The sequence below is a fragment of the Scyliorhinus torazame genome, chromosome 25 (genome assembly GCF_047496885.1).
Source record: "Scyliorhinus torazame isolate Kashiwa2021f chromosome 25, sScyTor2.1, whole genome shotgun sequence".
Taxonomy (NCBI): Eukaryota; Metazoa; Chordata; class Chondrichthyes; order Carcharhiniformes; family Scyliorhinidae; genus Scyliorhinus; species Scyliorhinus torazame.
Window position 1 is genome coordinate 3,819,154 of NC_092731.1, and position 16,612 is coordinate 3,835,765.

At 45.3% G+C, this 16,612-nt stretch overlaps 1 protein-coding gene across 4 annotated transcripts in view; it reads left to right on the forward strand.

Annotated features, from left to right (window-relative positions):
- Positions 1-16,612, forward strand: part of LOC140402264 (leucine-rich repeat and fibronectin type III domain-containing protein 1-like protein) — a 355,497-nt gene that overhangs the window by 1,366 nt on the left and 337,519 nt on the right. The gene's annotated exons all lie outside the window — the stretch shown is intronic.

Genomic DNA, 16,612 nt, shown 5'->3' on the forward strand with positions numbered 1-16,612 from the left:
CCCTCCCACTAAATTGTTCAGCGTTGAAATATTTATTTAGTATCTAGGGTACACCTGAGAGAAGGTTGAAGATCAACCCTTTGCAAACTGCAGTTGGGTAGAAATATTGTTACATTAAAAGAATTAGAGAGTCATTTATTGGAATTGTGTTATTTTAAAACTGAAATTTGTGGTGAATGTTCTTTTGACTTGTCAGTTTTTTATATTATATACGTGTGTTTCCAATATTTCTCACCCTGCGTGAACGGCTTTGCGGGAGAGAATGGGATTACATATAAAAAGGATCACTCTAATTTGTCAATTTCTATCTGGAGTTAAATTACTAGTTCTGATAGTCTAGATTTTTATTTTAGTTTTATTTTCCCAACAGGTTTGGATTGCATTATAGATTGTAGAATTTAAGAGAGCGTGGAATGAGCCAATTCAAATTTGGGTCATCATCTTCACCAGCTTTTGTACAATTTATCTCCCCAGCTAAAAAGAATGGCCAGTACGGAACATGTTTATGTACATGTGTGTGTGTGTGTTTGTGTTTGTGTGTGTGCTGGTGGTTTGTTGGCACATTATCTGACGGGCCAAGCCCAATCATATGGATCCACCCAGGAGAGAAACCAAATAAATTATAGAAGTAATGATCAGTTGGGACAAAGCTGGGTTTTAAAAAGCTGTAGATTGTGGAGGAAGAGAATTATGTGCATTGGGCGATGCTCTTTCTGTAACACACAATTGGCAGTCATACACCTTCAATAAAATTAAAGATCAAAGGGAATAGAACATAGAACATAGAAAATACAGCACAGAACAGGCCCTTCGGCCCACGATGTTGTGCCGAACCTTTGTCCTAGATTAATCATAGATTATCATTGAATTTACAGTGCAGAAGGAGGCCATTCGGCCCCCTGAGTTTGCACCGGCTCTTGGAAAGAGCACCCTACCCAAACTCAACACCTTCACCCAACACCAAGGTCAATTTGGACATTAAGGGCAATTTATCATTGGCCAATTCACCTAACCTGCACATCTTTGGATTGTGGGAGGAAACCGGAGCACCCGGAGGAAACCCACGCAGACACGGGGAGGACGTGCAGACTCCGCACAGTCAGTGACCCAAGCCGGAATCGAACCTGGGACCCTGGAGCTGTGAAGCAATTGTGCTATCCACAATGCTACCGTGCTGCCCTTGAGAACAAATAAATCTACACTATATCATTTAACCGTAATCCATGTACCTATCCAATAGCTGCTTGAAGGTCCCTAATGTTTCCGACTCAACTACTTCCACAGGCAGTGCATTCCATGCCCCCACTACTCTCTGGGTAAAGAACCTACCTCTGATATCCCTCCTATATCTTCCACCTTTCACCTTAAATTTATGTCCCCTTGTAATGGTTTGTTCCACCCGGGGAAAAAGTCTCTGACTGTCTACCCTATCTATTCCCCTGATCATCTTATAAACCTCTATCAAGTCGCCCCTCATCCTTCTCCGTTCTAATGAGAAAAGGCCTAGCACCCTCAACCTTTCCTCGTAAGACCTACTCTCCATTCCAGGCAACATCCTGGTAAATCTTCTTTGCACCTTTTCCAAAGCTTCCACATCCTTCCTAAAATGAGGCGACCAGAACTGTACACAGTACTCCAAATGTGGCCTTACCAAAGTTTTGTACAGCTGCATCATCACCTCACGGCTCTTAAATTCAATCCCTCTGTTAATGAACGCGAGCACACCATAGGCCTTCTTCACAGCTCTATCCACTTGAGTGGCAACTTTCAAAGATGTATGAACATAGACCCCAAGATCTCTCTGCTCCTCCACATTGCCAAGAACTCTACCGTTAACCCTGTATTCCGCATTCATATTTGTCCTTCCAAAATGGACAACCTCACACTTTTCAGGGTTAAATAATGTCAAGATGTTTGAGTACACAGCAAATTACTACTTTGCACTCACTACAAAGTGTTGGTTCATCTTTGTAATAAATAAGGTTTATACACGTATCTTATACAAAGTATATTTCTATTTTGAAAACTGATGAATCTAATTTTGAAGCTTGTTAAAAGAATGCTGAACATGGCAAAATAAAAAGTGTTTTATTAATGATTGTGGCACAGATATGAAACCTGCTCTGTAGATTACTAGCATGCTATGTTTCACAACCTAGAAATTACTATTGGACATATACCAGATGAACATTACATGTATTTATGGACTTTTTTTATCTGCACTATTTTGTTGACCACCCATCATCTTGTTTCAATGAAAGGTCAATCCCTGTCTTAGAACACCAGCATTATTTTTCTCCACAGGTAATGGTTCCGTCTAGATTTATATCACTGTGGCAAATTTTTGGATTCTTCTTTTATGATATTTACAGTACAACACGATGGCAGGCAATCCATTGTGCTGTGCTGGCTCCATAAAAGATGGAATTCCCCTGCTCTTTCTCAGATTTTGTCCAATTATTTATTTCATTTTCTTGCCTCCTCATCTGATTCAGACTGGGTTACACCTCCATTGGATCCTTCTCATCCAAGTCACTATCCTTTTCATGTGAAGCTGAGTGTCAGCAGGATATTTCACCGAGTCTTGCCTGCTTTTTTCCCCACATGTGACTACTTCCCAGCATGACTCACTAGGTCCTGATTCGAAACGGAAACCCTGGTTGAATCCCCTCTACCACATTCCCAGGAACACTGAGGCCATAAATGTAAGAGGGCCACTAATAAATGTAGCAAGGAATTTGGAATAAACTTCTTTACCTTGGATCTAGTTAGAATCTGGAACTTTCTACTCCAGATTTAAGGGGAAACTAGATAAATATGTGACAGAGGAATGAATAGACGGACGTACTGACAGGACTGAAGGAGATTGTGTGGAATATAAATGTAGACATGGACTATCCTCTTTCTACACTGTGTGTTCTTACATAATAGACAGACAAGAGGGTTCAGTGCCTCTGTTAAAAAGGGGAAAAGTCAATGACTCTATGGGATGTGTGTGTGTTTGTGTATATATATATATATATATATTATACATGTATGTGTGTGTGCGTGTACATACATGATAAATACATATATATAGGTAAGGATGGAATGAATCTTGACTGTGAGGCTCTCGGTAAGTGACCTGATGGGATTTACAATCCCGGATCACACAGGAAGGATGGTCACTTGGGTGAGGCACTAGAAAATAGCTGGTGTTCCAGACAATGGAGGTTTATGTAGAGAAGGGGGTAATTCACCCTGAGAAAAGCTAAAACAGATTGAGAGAAGCATTACTTTTTAAAAACTAAATTATAAAATAACTCCCTCACAATACCTAAAGTGGCAAAGGTTCTTGCCCTCACATTCAACATTAAATGGATGAGAAATGCCCTCTAGTACTGGGAAGGTGCCACAAAGCAGCATTCAATTACAACTGGTGAGGAGAAGTGTTAAATATATTTTCTCCTGTGCAGTTTGCACCTTGATGTTAGGCAGTGAATCACTGGGCTATAATGTAGGATTTTAATATTCAATCATAATTTCTATTAAAAGATGGTAATTCATATCCATTTCATGTCTGCAAAACGTAATGTTTTCTGCTGCAAGTCAGCTGACAGAATTGATTCAGGTGAAACAGACACAGAGGAAGACAAGAAGCATCTTTGACCAAATAGCTCCTCCATATTTCTTGGAATTCAAGCTTTTTACAGGGAAAGTCACCTGGGTTTAAACAGAAGGAAAATGAGAAAGAATAATTCAAAGGAAAAGCAAAACGATTGAACCTACAGGCGAACATTGTCTCCAGAGAGGCACAGCAGAGTTTGTGCTGATCAGCTGAAGTTTAAATATATTACCTGCAATTTTTTTTCTTAATTCATTTTTATTTTTTAAGAAACGTCTTTGGACATTAATTGATTCTGTGAATATAAAAAAGAACAAACTTTAGAAGCATTTTGCTTGCCAAATTGTCATTTTTTTCCCCAGTTAGAAAAATATAGAATCATGGAAAGAGAAAGTGACCATTCAGCCCATCATCCTTGTGCTGCTGGTATTGTTAAATCTGATTCACTCTTCTAATGTTCTCCTGTACCCTCCAGTATTTTTGTTTACGTTTTTCATACAATACACTCATGACTGCTTCTACTTCAACAACCAATTGCAATAATGATATTTAATGTGAAATTATTCCTATCCTTTCAGATGAGCAAGGACATTTTCCCAGTGCCTAGGCCAACATTTATCAATAAATCAACACTGTTTGTTGGAGCTTGCTATGTGAAAACTGGTTACAATGTCAACAGTAACACTATGTTGTGAGTAATTCATTGATCATAAAATGGGATGCGAAAGGAATTATACCTCCTCTTTTGTAAGATCCATTTATAGAGTTTCAGCTCAGTTTTGACATTAAAGACACCAGGCTGGATTCTCAGATTTTAAGGCTATGTCCCCACACCAGTGTGGGAACAGTGGCGCTTTATGACAGAACAATTGGCATAAAATAGGGTGCTTTTTCCAAGAGCCGGTGCAGACTCGATGGGCTGAATGGCCTCCTTCTGCACTGTGAAATCTATGAAAACGGCCACCGATCCTCCGCTTGGCTGGGGGCTACCATGCCGGCAGCATAGAGCACCCGGCTCCAGCTGCCGATAGGGCCTAGAGAATTGCCGGTTCCGTGGCCATGCATGCGCACAGCGGTGGCCCGCAGCAGTTGCACTGTGCTACATGGCAGTGGCCACTCGCGGACCCGGCCCGCAAAATAGTCCCCCTATTTGGCCGGCTCGCACGCCCTGGACCACCCCACCCCACAGTGCCCCAGCCCCTGATAATTCCCCTATGCCCGCGGATTGACCCTCCCCTGACTGTGGTGGCACTGGACTGAGTCCACAGCTGCCATGCAGAGTTCCCGACGGATAAGACCACACACAACCGGCGCCGTCGGGAACTCAGCCGGTCGGGGGCAGAGCATCTGGGGGCGGGCCTCAGACAATATCCTGAGGCCATCAATATATCACATGGCGTACTCTCCGAGTACTCCATTTTTGAGGGGGCGGCGCATCGCGAAAGCGGCGCCGCCCCCGATTTGGTCAGGAACTGTGATTCTCCGGCCGATTGCCGAACGCGATTTTGCTGTTGGTGACTGGAGAATCCAGCCCACTATATGATTTCACAGTGGAGTAGGAAGAGTTTGGACTGTGTTGTAATGCACATTAGCTCACCTCTTGACTCTCCAAAAGCTGTCCACCATCTACAAAGCACAAGTCAGGAGTGTAATGGAATAAGCTCCACTTGCCTGGATCAGTGCAGCTCCAACAACACTCAAGAAGCTCAACACCATCCAGGACAAAGCAGCTCCTCTTTTGCCATCTTAGACATTCACTCCCTCCAGCAGTGGCAGCCCTGTGTACCATCTACAAGATGGACTGCAGCAACTCACTGAGGCTCCGTCAACACCACCTTCAAACCCACGACCTCTACCACCGAGAAGGGCAGAGGGCAGCAGATGCACAGGAACACCACCACCTGCAAGTTCCGCTCCCGACTCACATACATCCTGACTTGGAACCAATTGCCATTTTACTGATGGCTCCAAACCCCCTCCCTAACTGTGGTGTACATCACAGGGATGGCAGTGGTTAAAGAACGCAACTCACTACCACATTCTCAAGAGCAAATAGGGATGGACAATAAAGGCTGGCCTTGCCATCGATACCTGTACCTCAAGACAAGTAAATAAAATTAAAATGCAAGATGTTATTGAATGAACATGTGTCTTCCTGTGGTGTAACCAATGGGAAATGTTGCAAGGTCCAGGAGTTTGGTTCTTAACATCTGAAAGAAAAAACCAGGTTAATATTAAACTGGTTAATATTTCAACTGTAATCACCCATTGCTTCACTTCCAGCTTCTCAGAACTGCTGTGAATTTTCAACCTTCCATGTTGATGTTTCTGAATTTAACACTCATGGGTTTTTATTTCACCCTCTCAGGATCCCTTCCCTGAAATACAATAGGCACATTGGAAAGTAGATTGACTTGTTCACGTATGCCGGCTTCCATCTAACATGTTCAGATACTGATTGGATTACAATGTATTTTCAGCACTCTGCACCTTCCTTCCCTCCTGACATCAATGCACTTTTTATGCTGAGCCCCTGAGTAACTGATAGGCATGTGGAACCTGGACATTCCTGTCTTCACTAACCAGGGCACTGAGCCCAGTTGGAGCAACCTCCAATGCCTCGGTGGAAGCGGTCACCTCACTCGAGAAGGGGATAAAATGTGGATCTTTCAGATCCTCCTGAAGTAGATATTGACAGGAAAAAACCCACAGGGCCTTTGGAAACTCAGTCAGATTATTTCCTAATAATATTTAATCCAGGATATTAAAATTTGCACAGAGTAGAACATATTGGTTAATACTTGAGAATAAGGTCATTGCAAGAGATTATCCCAGAACATTCCTCTTTATACACACTAAGGAAGGATTTGTAGGTGAGGTATTACATTTTCTATTTAATGTTTTCATTATCGATGTAATGGGTAATATCACCCCACTACTCTCATGAACTCTTAATTTATTTTTGTTTTGCATAATTGTTCCTTGAAATAACTTCTGTGTTCTGATATTGATTGAAAATATATCTACATTTTTATTACCCTCTCTAAGTTTCCAGTCATGTCTAGTGGGCAGTCTTTCAAAATCAGTGGCTGGATTTAACTCGCCCTCTGGGGATGGCTGGGAGGCAGGGCAGTTTGTAATAGGCGACAGGGGGTGTTGGGGGTTGCTGTCTCCATGCTGCTGTGCCAACTTTCCAGTGAGTGATGGGGATGGTGACATAGAACATTGAACATTACAGCGCAGTACAGGCCCTTCGGCCCTCGATGTTGCGCCGAACTGTGAAACCACTCTGAAGCCCATCTACACTATTCCCTTATCATCCATATGTCTATCGAATGACCATTTGAATGCCCTTAGTGTTGGCGAGTCCATTACTGTTGCAGGTAGGGCATTCCATGGCCTTACTACTCTCTGAGTAAAGAACCTACCTCTGACATCTGTTCTATCACTATCTCCCCTCAATTTAATGCTATGTCCCCTCGTGCTAGACATCACCATCTGAGGAAACAGGCTCTCACTGTCCACCCATCTAATCCTCTGATCATCTTGTATGCCTCAATTAAGTCACCTCTTAACCTTCTCTCTGACGAAAACAGCCTCAAGTCCCTCAGCCTTCCCTCATAAGATCTTCTCTCCATACCAGGCAACATTCTGGTAAATCTTCTCTGCACCCTTTCCAATGCCTCCACATCCTTCCTATAATGCGGCGACCAGAATTGCACGCAATACTCCAAATGTGGCCGCACCAGAGTTTTGTACAGCTGCAACATGACCTCATGGCTCCGAAACTCAATCCCTCTACCAATAAATGTTAACATAACGTACGCCTTCTTAACAACCCTCTCAAGCTGAGTGGCAACTTTCAGGGATCGATGTACATGGACACCGAGATCTCTCTGCTCATCCACACTGCCAAGAATCTTACCATTAGCCCAGTACTCTGTCTTCCTGTTATTCCTTCCAAAATGAATCACCTCACACTTTTCTGCAATAAACTCCATTTGCCACCTCTCAGCCCAGCGCTGCAGCTTATCTATGTCCCTCTGTAACTTGTAACATCCTGCCGCACTGTCCACAACTCCACCGACTTTAGTGCCATCTGCAAATTTACTCACCCATCCTTCTACGCCCTCCTCCAGGTCATTTATAAAAAGGACAAACAGCAGTGGCCCCAAAACAGATCCTTGTGGCACACCACTAGTAACTGGACTCCAGTCTGAACATTTCCCATCAACCACCACCCTTTGTCTTCTTCCAGCTAGCCAATTTCTGATCCAAACTGCTAAATCACCCTGAATCCCATGCCTCTGTATTTTCTGCAGTAGCCTACCGTGGGGAACCTTATCAAACGCTTTACTGAAATCCATATACACCACATCAACTGCTTTACCCTCATCCACCTGTTTGGTCACCTTCTCAAAGAACTCAATAAGGTTTGTGAGGCACAACCTACCCTTCACAAAACCGTGTTGACTATCTCTAATCAAATTATTCCTTTCCAGATGATTATACATCCTAGCTCTTATAAACCTTTCCAAGACTTTGCCCACAACAGAAGTAAGGCTCACTGGTCTATAGTTACTGGGATTGTCTCTACTCCCCTTCTTGAACAAGGGGACAACATTTGCTATCCTCCAGTCTTCTGGCACTATTCCTGTCGACAAAGATGACTTAAAGATCAAGGCCAAAGGCTCAGCAATCTCCTCCCTAGCTTCCCAGAGAATCCTAGGATAAATCCCATCCAGCCCAGGTGACTTATCTATTTTCACACTTTCCAGAATTGCTAACACCTCCTCCTTATGAACCTCAAGCCCTTCTAGTCTAGTAGCCTGAATCTCAGTATTCTCATCGACAACATTGTCTTTTTCCTGTGTGAATACTGACGAAAAATATTCATTTAGCACCTCTCCTATCTCCTTGGACTCCAAGCACAACTTCCCACTACTGTCCTTGACTGGCCCTCCTCTTACCCTAGTAATTCTTTTATTCCTGACATATCTATAGAAAGCTTTCGGGTTATCCTTGATCCTACCTGCCAAAGACTTCTCATGTCCCCTCCTGGCTCTTCTTAGCTCTCTCTTTAGGTCCTTCCTAGCTAACTTGTAACTCTCGAGCGCCCTAACTGAACCTTCGTGTCTCATCTTCACATAAGCCTCCTTCTTCCTCTTGACAAGTGTTTCGACTGCTTTAGTAAACCACGGTTCCCTCGCTCGACCACTTCCTCCCTGCCTGACAGGTACATACTTATCAAGGACACGCAGTAGCTGTTCCTTGAACAAGCTCCACATTTCCATTGTGCCCTTCCACTGCAGTTTTCCTCTCCAGCTGATGCATCCTAAGTCTTGCCTCATCGCATCATAATTGCCTTTTCCCCAGATATAACTCTTGCCCTGCGGTATTTACCTATTCCTATCCATCACTAAAGTAAACGTAATCGAATTGTGGTCACTATCACCAAAGTGCACACCTACCTCCAAATCTAACACCTGTCCTGGTTCATTACCCAGTACCAAATCCAATATGGCCTCGCCTCTCATTGGCCTATCTACATACAGGAAACCCTCCTGCACACATTGGACAAAATCGGACCCATCTAAAGTACTCGAACTATAGCATTTCCAGTCAATATTTGGAAAGAAAAGTCCCCCATAACAACTACCCTGTTGCTTTCGCTCCTATCCAGAAACATCTTTGCAATCCTTTCCTCTACATCTCTGGAACTTTTCGGAGGCCTATGGAACACCCCTAACAGGGTGACCTCTCCTTTCCTGTTTCTAACCTCAGCCCATACTACCTCAGTAGACGAGTCCTCATCAAACATCCTTTCTGCCACCATAATCCTGTCCTTGACTAACAATGCCACCCGTCCCCCTCTTTTACCACCTTCCCTGAGCTTACTGAAATATCTAAACCCAGGCACCTGCAACAACCATTCCTGTCCCTGCTCTATCCATGTCTCTGAAATGGCCACAACATTGAAGTCCCAGGTACCAACCCATGCCGCAAGTTCACTCACCTTATTCCGGATGCTCCTGGCATTGAAGAAGACACACTTTAAACCACCTTCCTGCCTGCCGGTACACTCCTGAAACTTTGTAACCTTACTCATGACCTCACTACTCTCAACCTCCTGTATACTGGAGCTACAATTCAGGTTCCCAGTCCCCTGCTGAACTAGTTTAAACCCTCCCGAAGAGCATTAGCAAATTTCCCACCCAGGATATTGGTACCCCTCTGGTCCAGGTGTAGACGATCCCGTTTGTAGAGGTCCCACGACCCCAGAATGAGCCCCAATTATCCAGAAGTCTGGAACCCTCCCTCCTGCACCATCCCTGTAGCCACGTGTTCAACTCCTCTCTCTCCCTATTCCTCGTCTCGCTAGCACGTGGCACGGGTAACAACCCAGAGATAATAAGTCTGTTTGTCCTAGATCTAAGTTTCCACCCTAGCTCCCTGAATTCCTGCCTTATATCCCTATCCCTTTTTCTACCTATGTCGTTGGTACCTATGTGGACAATGACTTGGAGCTCCTCCCCCTCCCCCTTAAGGATCCCGAAAACATAATCCGAGCCATCACGGACCCTGGCACCTGGGAGGGAACACACCAACCACGAGTCTCTCTCGTTCCTACAGAATCTCCCCCTAACTATGGAGTCTCCAATGATTAATGCTCTACTCCTCTCCCCCTTTCCCTTCTGAGCAACAGGGACAGACTCTGTGCCAGAGACCTGTCCCCTATGGCTTACCCATGGTAAGTCCCCCCTCCCCAAACAGTATCCAAAGCGGTAAACCTGTTACTAAGGGGAACAACCACAGGGGATCCCTGTACTGACTGCTTCCTCCCAGCCCCTCTCACCGTCACCCATCTATCTTTATTCTTTGGAGTAACTACATCCCTGAATCTTCTATCTATAACCACCTCTGCCTCCCGAATGATCCAAAGTTCATCCAGCTCCAGCTCCAGTTCCCTAACGCAGTTTCTGAGGAGCTGGAGATGGGTGCACTTCCCACAGATGAAATCAGCAGGGGCACTGACGGCGTCCCTTACCTCAAACATTCTGCAGGAGGAACATTGCACTGCCTTCCCTGCCATACCCTCTAGATAAAAATAAATAAAATGAAAGAAAGATCTTACCTGTTATTCACTCTACCCCTTAGTTTAAAGAAGGTGGAATGGTGAGGGACACTACAAGTGTAGTGTCTAGGGTTTAGAAGCTGCCCAACTTAAATACAGCTAAAAATAAAACACTTAACCAGCAACCACTGTGCCCCACACAAAAACAGCAATCAGCTGTTATGGGCCTGCACAAACAATTTAAATCTTTACTACTTACTCAGCAGTCACTCTGTCCTCACTCACAGACAGCCCTCTCTCCCAGAGCCCAAGTGACCAATTGAGGGCTTCTTCCAACCTCTGCTGAGATTGTAACGGGGGTGGGGGTGGAGTCACATGAGGAGAAGGTCCGTTAAATCCTACTGGCCTTTCAGCAAGTTTGGGGCAGTGGGGCATTCTTTGGTCCTTGGAGGAATCTCCTCTGCACTCCAATGGGTTTGACACTGTCTGCCCTCAATAGTCCATCACTCCACAACACCCCCATTGCCAGGCCTCTCTGACGGGCCCCAAATCCCCCATACCCCACCTATCTGGTTCTGGAGTCACATGCCATTGCTGCACTCGTCTCCATTAGGTGCAGTTCCTTCACTGGCCACTTAACACGTTGGCACTGCTGAGACCACCGAATCCCTGGTGTTCTGAATGGCCTGCAGCTCGAGGCAATAGGCAGACAGGCGTCCTTAATGGGGGCAGAAATCCATGGCTGACAGTGAAGAGATGCAGACCTGGGTCCTGCTCACCACTGAAGCAGGGTCACCCCATTGGACACCTTCCTTCGCTGGTGCCATTACCCGCCAGCATTGAATTCCAGCCCACATACCGGGTGTCTGTCAGATATTAATGCAAACATCAGAAATGTTGCTGCTTAGAAAAGGTTGTAAAACACACGGCTTATATTAGCAGAATTACAGATAAATGGAGTGAGTGTAGAATTTTATACATGAAAGAAGCGTAGAATCATCAGTAAATACAGTTCTGCTCACGGATTGAAGAAAGAACTCATTCAAAAAGTAACTCATAATCACATTCAAATGGCACCTCAAAGTGTTTTGCATAATAATCTGCTCTCTGGAATGTCTGTCGGCAAATAGAGCAATTACCTTCCCCATAGAAAAAGCCTACACATGTTGTGATGTTTGCTCGTCGTATTACTGAGTGAGGGGAGTTGTTAATGAATGTGAGGGGTATCAATGATGTAGTGGGTGATAGTGGTTGTCAATGGGTGAGGGAGTGTCAGTGGGTGAGGGGGTGTTAATGGGTGAGGGGGGTGTTAATGGGTGAGGGGGGTGTTAATGGGTGAGGGGGTGTCAGTGGGTGAGGGGGTGTTAATGGGTGAGGGGGTGTTAATGGAGGAGGGGGTGTTAATGGGTGAGGGGGTGTCAGTGGGTGAGGGGGGTGTCAGTGGGTGAGGGGGTGTTAATGGGTGAGGGGGTGTTAATGGGTGAGGGGGTGTTAATGGGTGAGGGGGTGTCAGTGGGTGAGGGGGTGTCAGTGGGTGAGGGGGTGTTAATTGGTGAGTAGGTGTTAACGGGTGAGGTTGGGCGTGTTAATGGGCGAGGTTGGGCATGTTAATGGGTGAGGGGGTGTTAATGGGTGAGGTTGGGCGTGTTAATGGGTGAGGGGGTGTAAATGGATGAAAATTGATTATAGCACAATTGTCCTTTTTTTAATAACATTGCACCTTTAACGGAGGATCACTGCCTCTTTTCAATGGCATCTTCTCTCTCCTGCTGATTTCCAAGTGAGATCAAAATTACTCTGACATAAGACCATAAGACATGAATTAGGCCACTCGGCCCGTTAAATCAGCTCCGCCATTCACTCATGGCTGATATTGGTGATATGATACATCACCAATAGACACTCAGCTCCCAGCATGCATATCAATTGCAAATAAATAAATAATATTAACGCATTCAGAATAGTTTGACCTTCAGAGCTGTTTTCTGTTTGTTTTGTTTCTGGATCCATGCTTCTCTTTCTACCTCCTTTCTGCCTTACCTTGGGTTCCAGTTCTACTTCAATGGCCACTTGACTGTTGCTGATCTTGAAAACACATGAAAATGATGGCCACCCAGGGACTGTGGCTAAATGCAGCCGTCTGTCTGCTCTCAGCCCGGCGGCTGGGAAGTGGAGGAAATTTGGCGGATTTCCTCAATTTGCTTCTTCGCTGATTCAGTGTCAAGAACAAAGAACAAAGAAAAGTACCTGAGGAAGGAGCAGCGCTCCGAAAGCTAGTGATATCGAAACAAACCTGTTGGACTTTAACCTGATGTTGTAAGACTTCTTACTGTGCTCACTCCAGTCCAACACCGGCATCTCCACATCAAAGAAAAGTACAGCACAGGAACAGGCCCTTCGGCCCTCCAAGCTAGTGCCGACCATGCTGCCTGTCTAAACTAAAATCTTCTACACCTCCTGGGTCCGTATCCCTCTATTCCCATCCTATTCATGTATTTGTCAAGATGCCCCTTAAATGTCACTATCGTCCCTGCTTCCACCACCTCGTCTGGCAGCGGGTTCCAGGCACCCACTACCCTCTGTGTAAAAAACTTGACTCGTACATCTCCTCTAAACCTTGCCCCTCGCACCTTAAATCTATGCCCCTTAGTAATTGACCCCTCTACCCTGGGAAAAGGTCTCTGACTATCCACTCTGTCTATGTCCCTCATAATTTTGTAGAACTCTATCAGGTCTCCCCTCAACCTCCATCGTTCCAGTGAGAACAAACCAAGTTTATTCAACCGCTCCTCATAGCTAATGCCCTCCATACCAGGCAACATCCTGGTAAATCTCTTCTGCACCCTCTCTAAAGCCTCCACATCCTTCTGGTAGTGTGGTGACCAGAATTGAACAATTCAACTCCAATTGAACTCCAAGTGTGGCCGAACTAAGGTTCTATACATTTGGAGCATGACTTGCCAATTCTTATACTCAATGCCCCGGCCAATGAAGGCAAGCATGCCGTATGCCTTCTTGACTACCTTCTCCACATGTGTTGCCCCTTTCAGTGACCTGTGGACCTGTGCACCTAGATCTCTTTGACTGTCAATGCTCTTGAGGGTACTACAATTCACGGTATATTTCCTACCTGCATTAGACCTTTCAAAATGCATTACCTCACATTTGCCTGGATTAAACTCCATCTCCCATCTCTCCGCCCAAATATCCAAACAATCTAAATCCTGCTGTATCCTCAGACAGTCCTCATCGCTATCCGCAATTCCACCAACCTTTGTGTCGTCTGCAAACTTACTAATCAGACCAGTTATATATTCCTCCAAATCATTCAGATATATACTATGAACAGCAAAGGTCCCAGCACTGATCCCTGTGGAACACCACTAGTCACAGCCCTCCAATCAGAAAAGCACCCTTTCATTGCTGCTCTCTGCCTTCTATGACTTAGCCAGTTCTGTATCCACCTTGCCTGCTCACCCCTGATCCCGTGTGACTTCACCTTTTGTACCAGTCTGCCATGAGGGACCTTGTCAAAGGCCTTACTGAAGTCCATATAGACAACATCCACTGTCCTACCTGCATCAATCATCTTTGTGACCTCCTTGAAAAACTCTATCAAGTTAGTGAGACACAACCTCCCCTTCACAAAACCGTGCTGCCTCTCACTAATACGTCCATTTGCTTCCAAATGGGAGTAGATCCTGTCTCGAAGAATTCTCTCCAGTAATTTCCCTACCACTGACGTAAGACTCACTGGCCTGTAGTTCCCTGGATTATCCTTGCTGCCCTTCTTAAAGAAAGGAACAACATTGGCTATTCTCCAGTCCTCCGGGGTATCACCTGAAGACAGTTAAGATCCAAAGGATCCAGATGTCGGCCGGATAATTGCAGCTGATTCTGGGCACCACATTTGAGAAAGGGGTGGTCAGGTCTTGCACATTGATCATGGGAAATTTACCCAGATGGTATCAGTAATGAAGGAATTCATTATGTGGAGTGACTGGAGAAATTGGGATTGTTCTTTTCCTGAGCAGAGAATACCACGAGTGCTCAAAATTATAACGTTGTGATGAATTGGATCAGCTTCTTTCCTGTGGCAGGAGGGTTGGCAACCAGAATACATAGCTTTAAGAATATTGCCATAAAAATCCCATGCAGAGATGAGAAGAATTTTCTGATGTAGTGAGTGTGATGATCTGGGATAGAAGACTCAGATTCAGTAATAACTTCCGCAGGGAAATTCTTAAATTCCTTGAGTTTCTGTCCTTTGGCATAAACTAGGATTAATTTTCAGGGTGATGGGGAAAGCTGGCTCGATGACTAGGGTGTAATACAGCAATGACCGTAATGGTGTAGATTCAATCCCTCTACCGGCTGTGGCACTTCATGGAGGCCTGTCTCCTCACCGTGATCTGGGCTTGCCGAGTGGTGTCTCTCGAGCTATAAAAACAATTGTCTCTCTCGCTCCAGTAGAGTGAGAGATGTCCAACAGTTCCTTGTAGTTTATGGCTAATCACTAAAAATTACTGGTGGGGGGGAAAACAAGGGAGTAGCTTTATTGGATAATTCTTTCAAAGTGTGTTGTGGAGATGCCAGTGTTGGACTGGGGTGAGCACAGTAAGAAGTCTTACAACACCAGGTTAAAGTCCAACAGGTTTGTTTCGAATCACTAGCTTTCGGAGCGCTGCTCCTTCCTCAGGTGAATGAAGAGGTATGTTCCAGAAACATATATATAGACAAATTCAAAGATGCTAGACAATGCTTGGAATGCGAGCATTAGCAGGTGATTAAATCTTTACAGATCCAGAGATGGGGTAACCCCAGGTTAAAGAGGTGTGAATTGTGTCAAGCCAGGACAGTTGGTAGGAGTTCGCAGGCCAGATGGTGGGGGATGAATGTAATGCAACATGAATCCCAGGTCCCGGTTGAGGCCGCTCTCATGTGTGCGGAACTTGGCTATAAGTTTCTGCTCGTCGATTCTGCGTTGTCGCGGGTCCTGAAGGCCCCCTTGGAGAACGCTTACCCGGAGATCAGAGGCTGAATGCCCTTGACTGCTGAAGTGTTCCCCGACTGGAAGGGAACATTCCTGCTTGGCAATTGTCGCGCGATGTCCATTCATTCATTGTCGCAGCGTCTGTATGGTCTCGCCAATGTACCACGCTTCGGGACATCCTTTCCTGCAGCGTATGAGGTAGACAACGTTGGCCGAGTCGCACAAGTATGTACCGCGTATCTGGTGGGTGGTGTTCTCACGTGTAATAGTGGTATCCATGTCGATGATCTGGCACATCTTGCAGAGATTGCCATGGCAGGGTTGTGTGGTGTCGTGGCCACTGTTCTGAAGGCTGGGTAGTTTGCTGCAAACAATGGTTTGTTTGAGGTTGCGCGGTTGTTTGAAGGCAAGTAGTAGGGGTGTGGGGATGACCTTGGCAAGATGTTCATCTTCATCGATGACGTGTTGAAGGCTGTGAAGAAGATGTCGTAGTTTCTCCGCTCCGGGAAAGTACTGGACGACGAAGGGTACTCTGTCGGTTTTTTGCTGTGGCGCGTTGGAACTGTCGATCGATGAGTCGAGCGCCATATCCCGTTCGTACGAGAGCATCTTTCAACGTCTGTAGATGTCTGTTATGCTCCTCCTCGTCTGAGCAGATCCTGTATGTATGGAGAGCTTGTCCATTGGGGATGGCTTCTTTAATGTGTTTAGGGTGGAAGCTGGAGACGTGGAGCATTGTGAGGTTATCCGTGGGTTTGCGGTAAAGCGAAGTGCTGAGGTGACCGTTCTTGATGGAGACGAGTGTGTCCAAGAATGCAACTGATTTTGGAGAGTAGCCCATGGTGAGTCTGATAGTTGGATGGAACTTATTGATGTCATCGTGTAGTCGTTTCAGTGATTCTTCCTCGTGGGTCCAAAGGAAAAAAATGTCATCGATGTA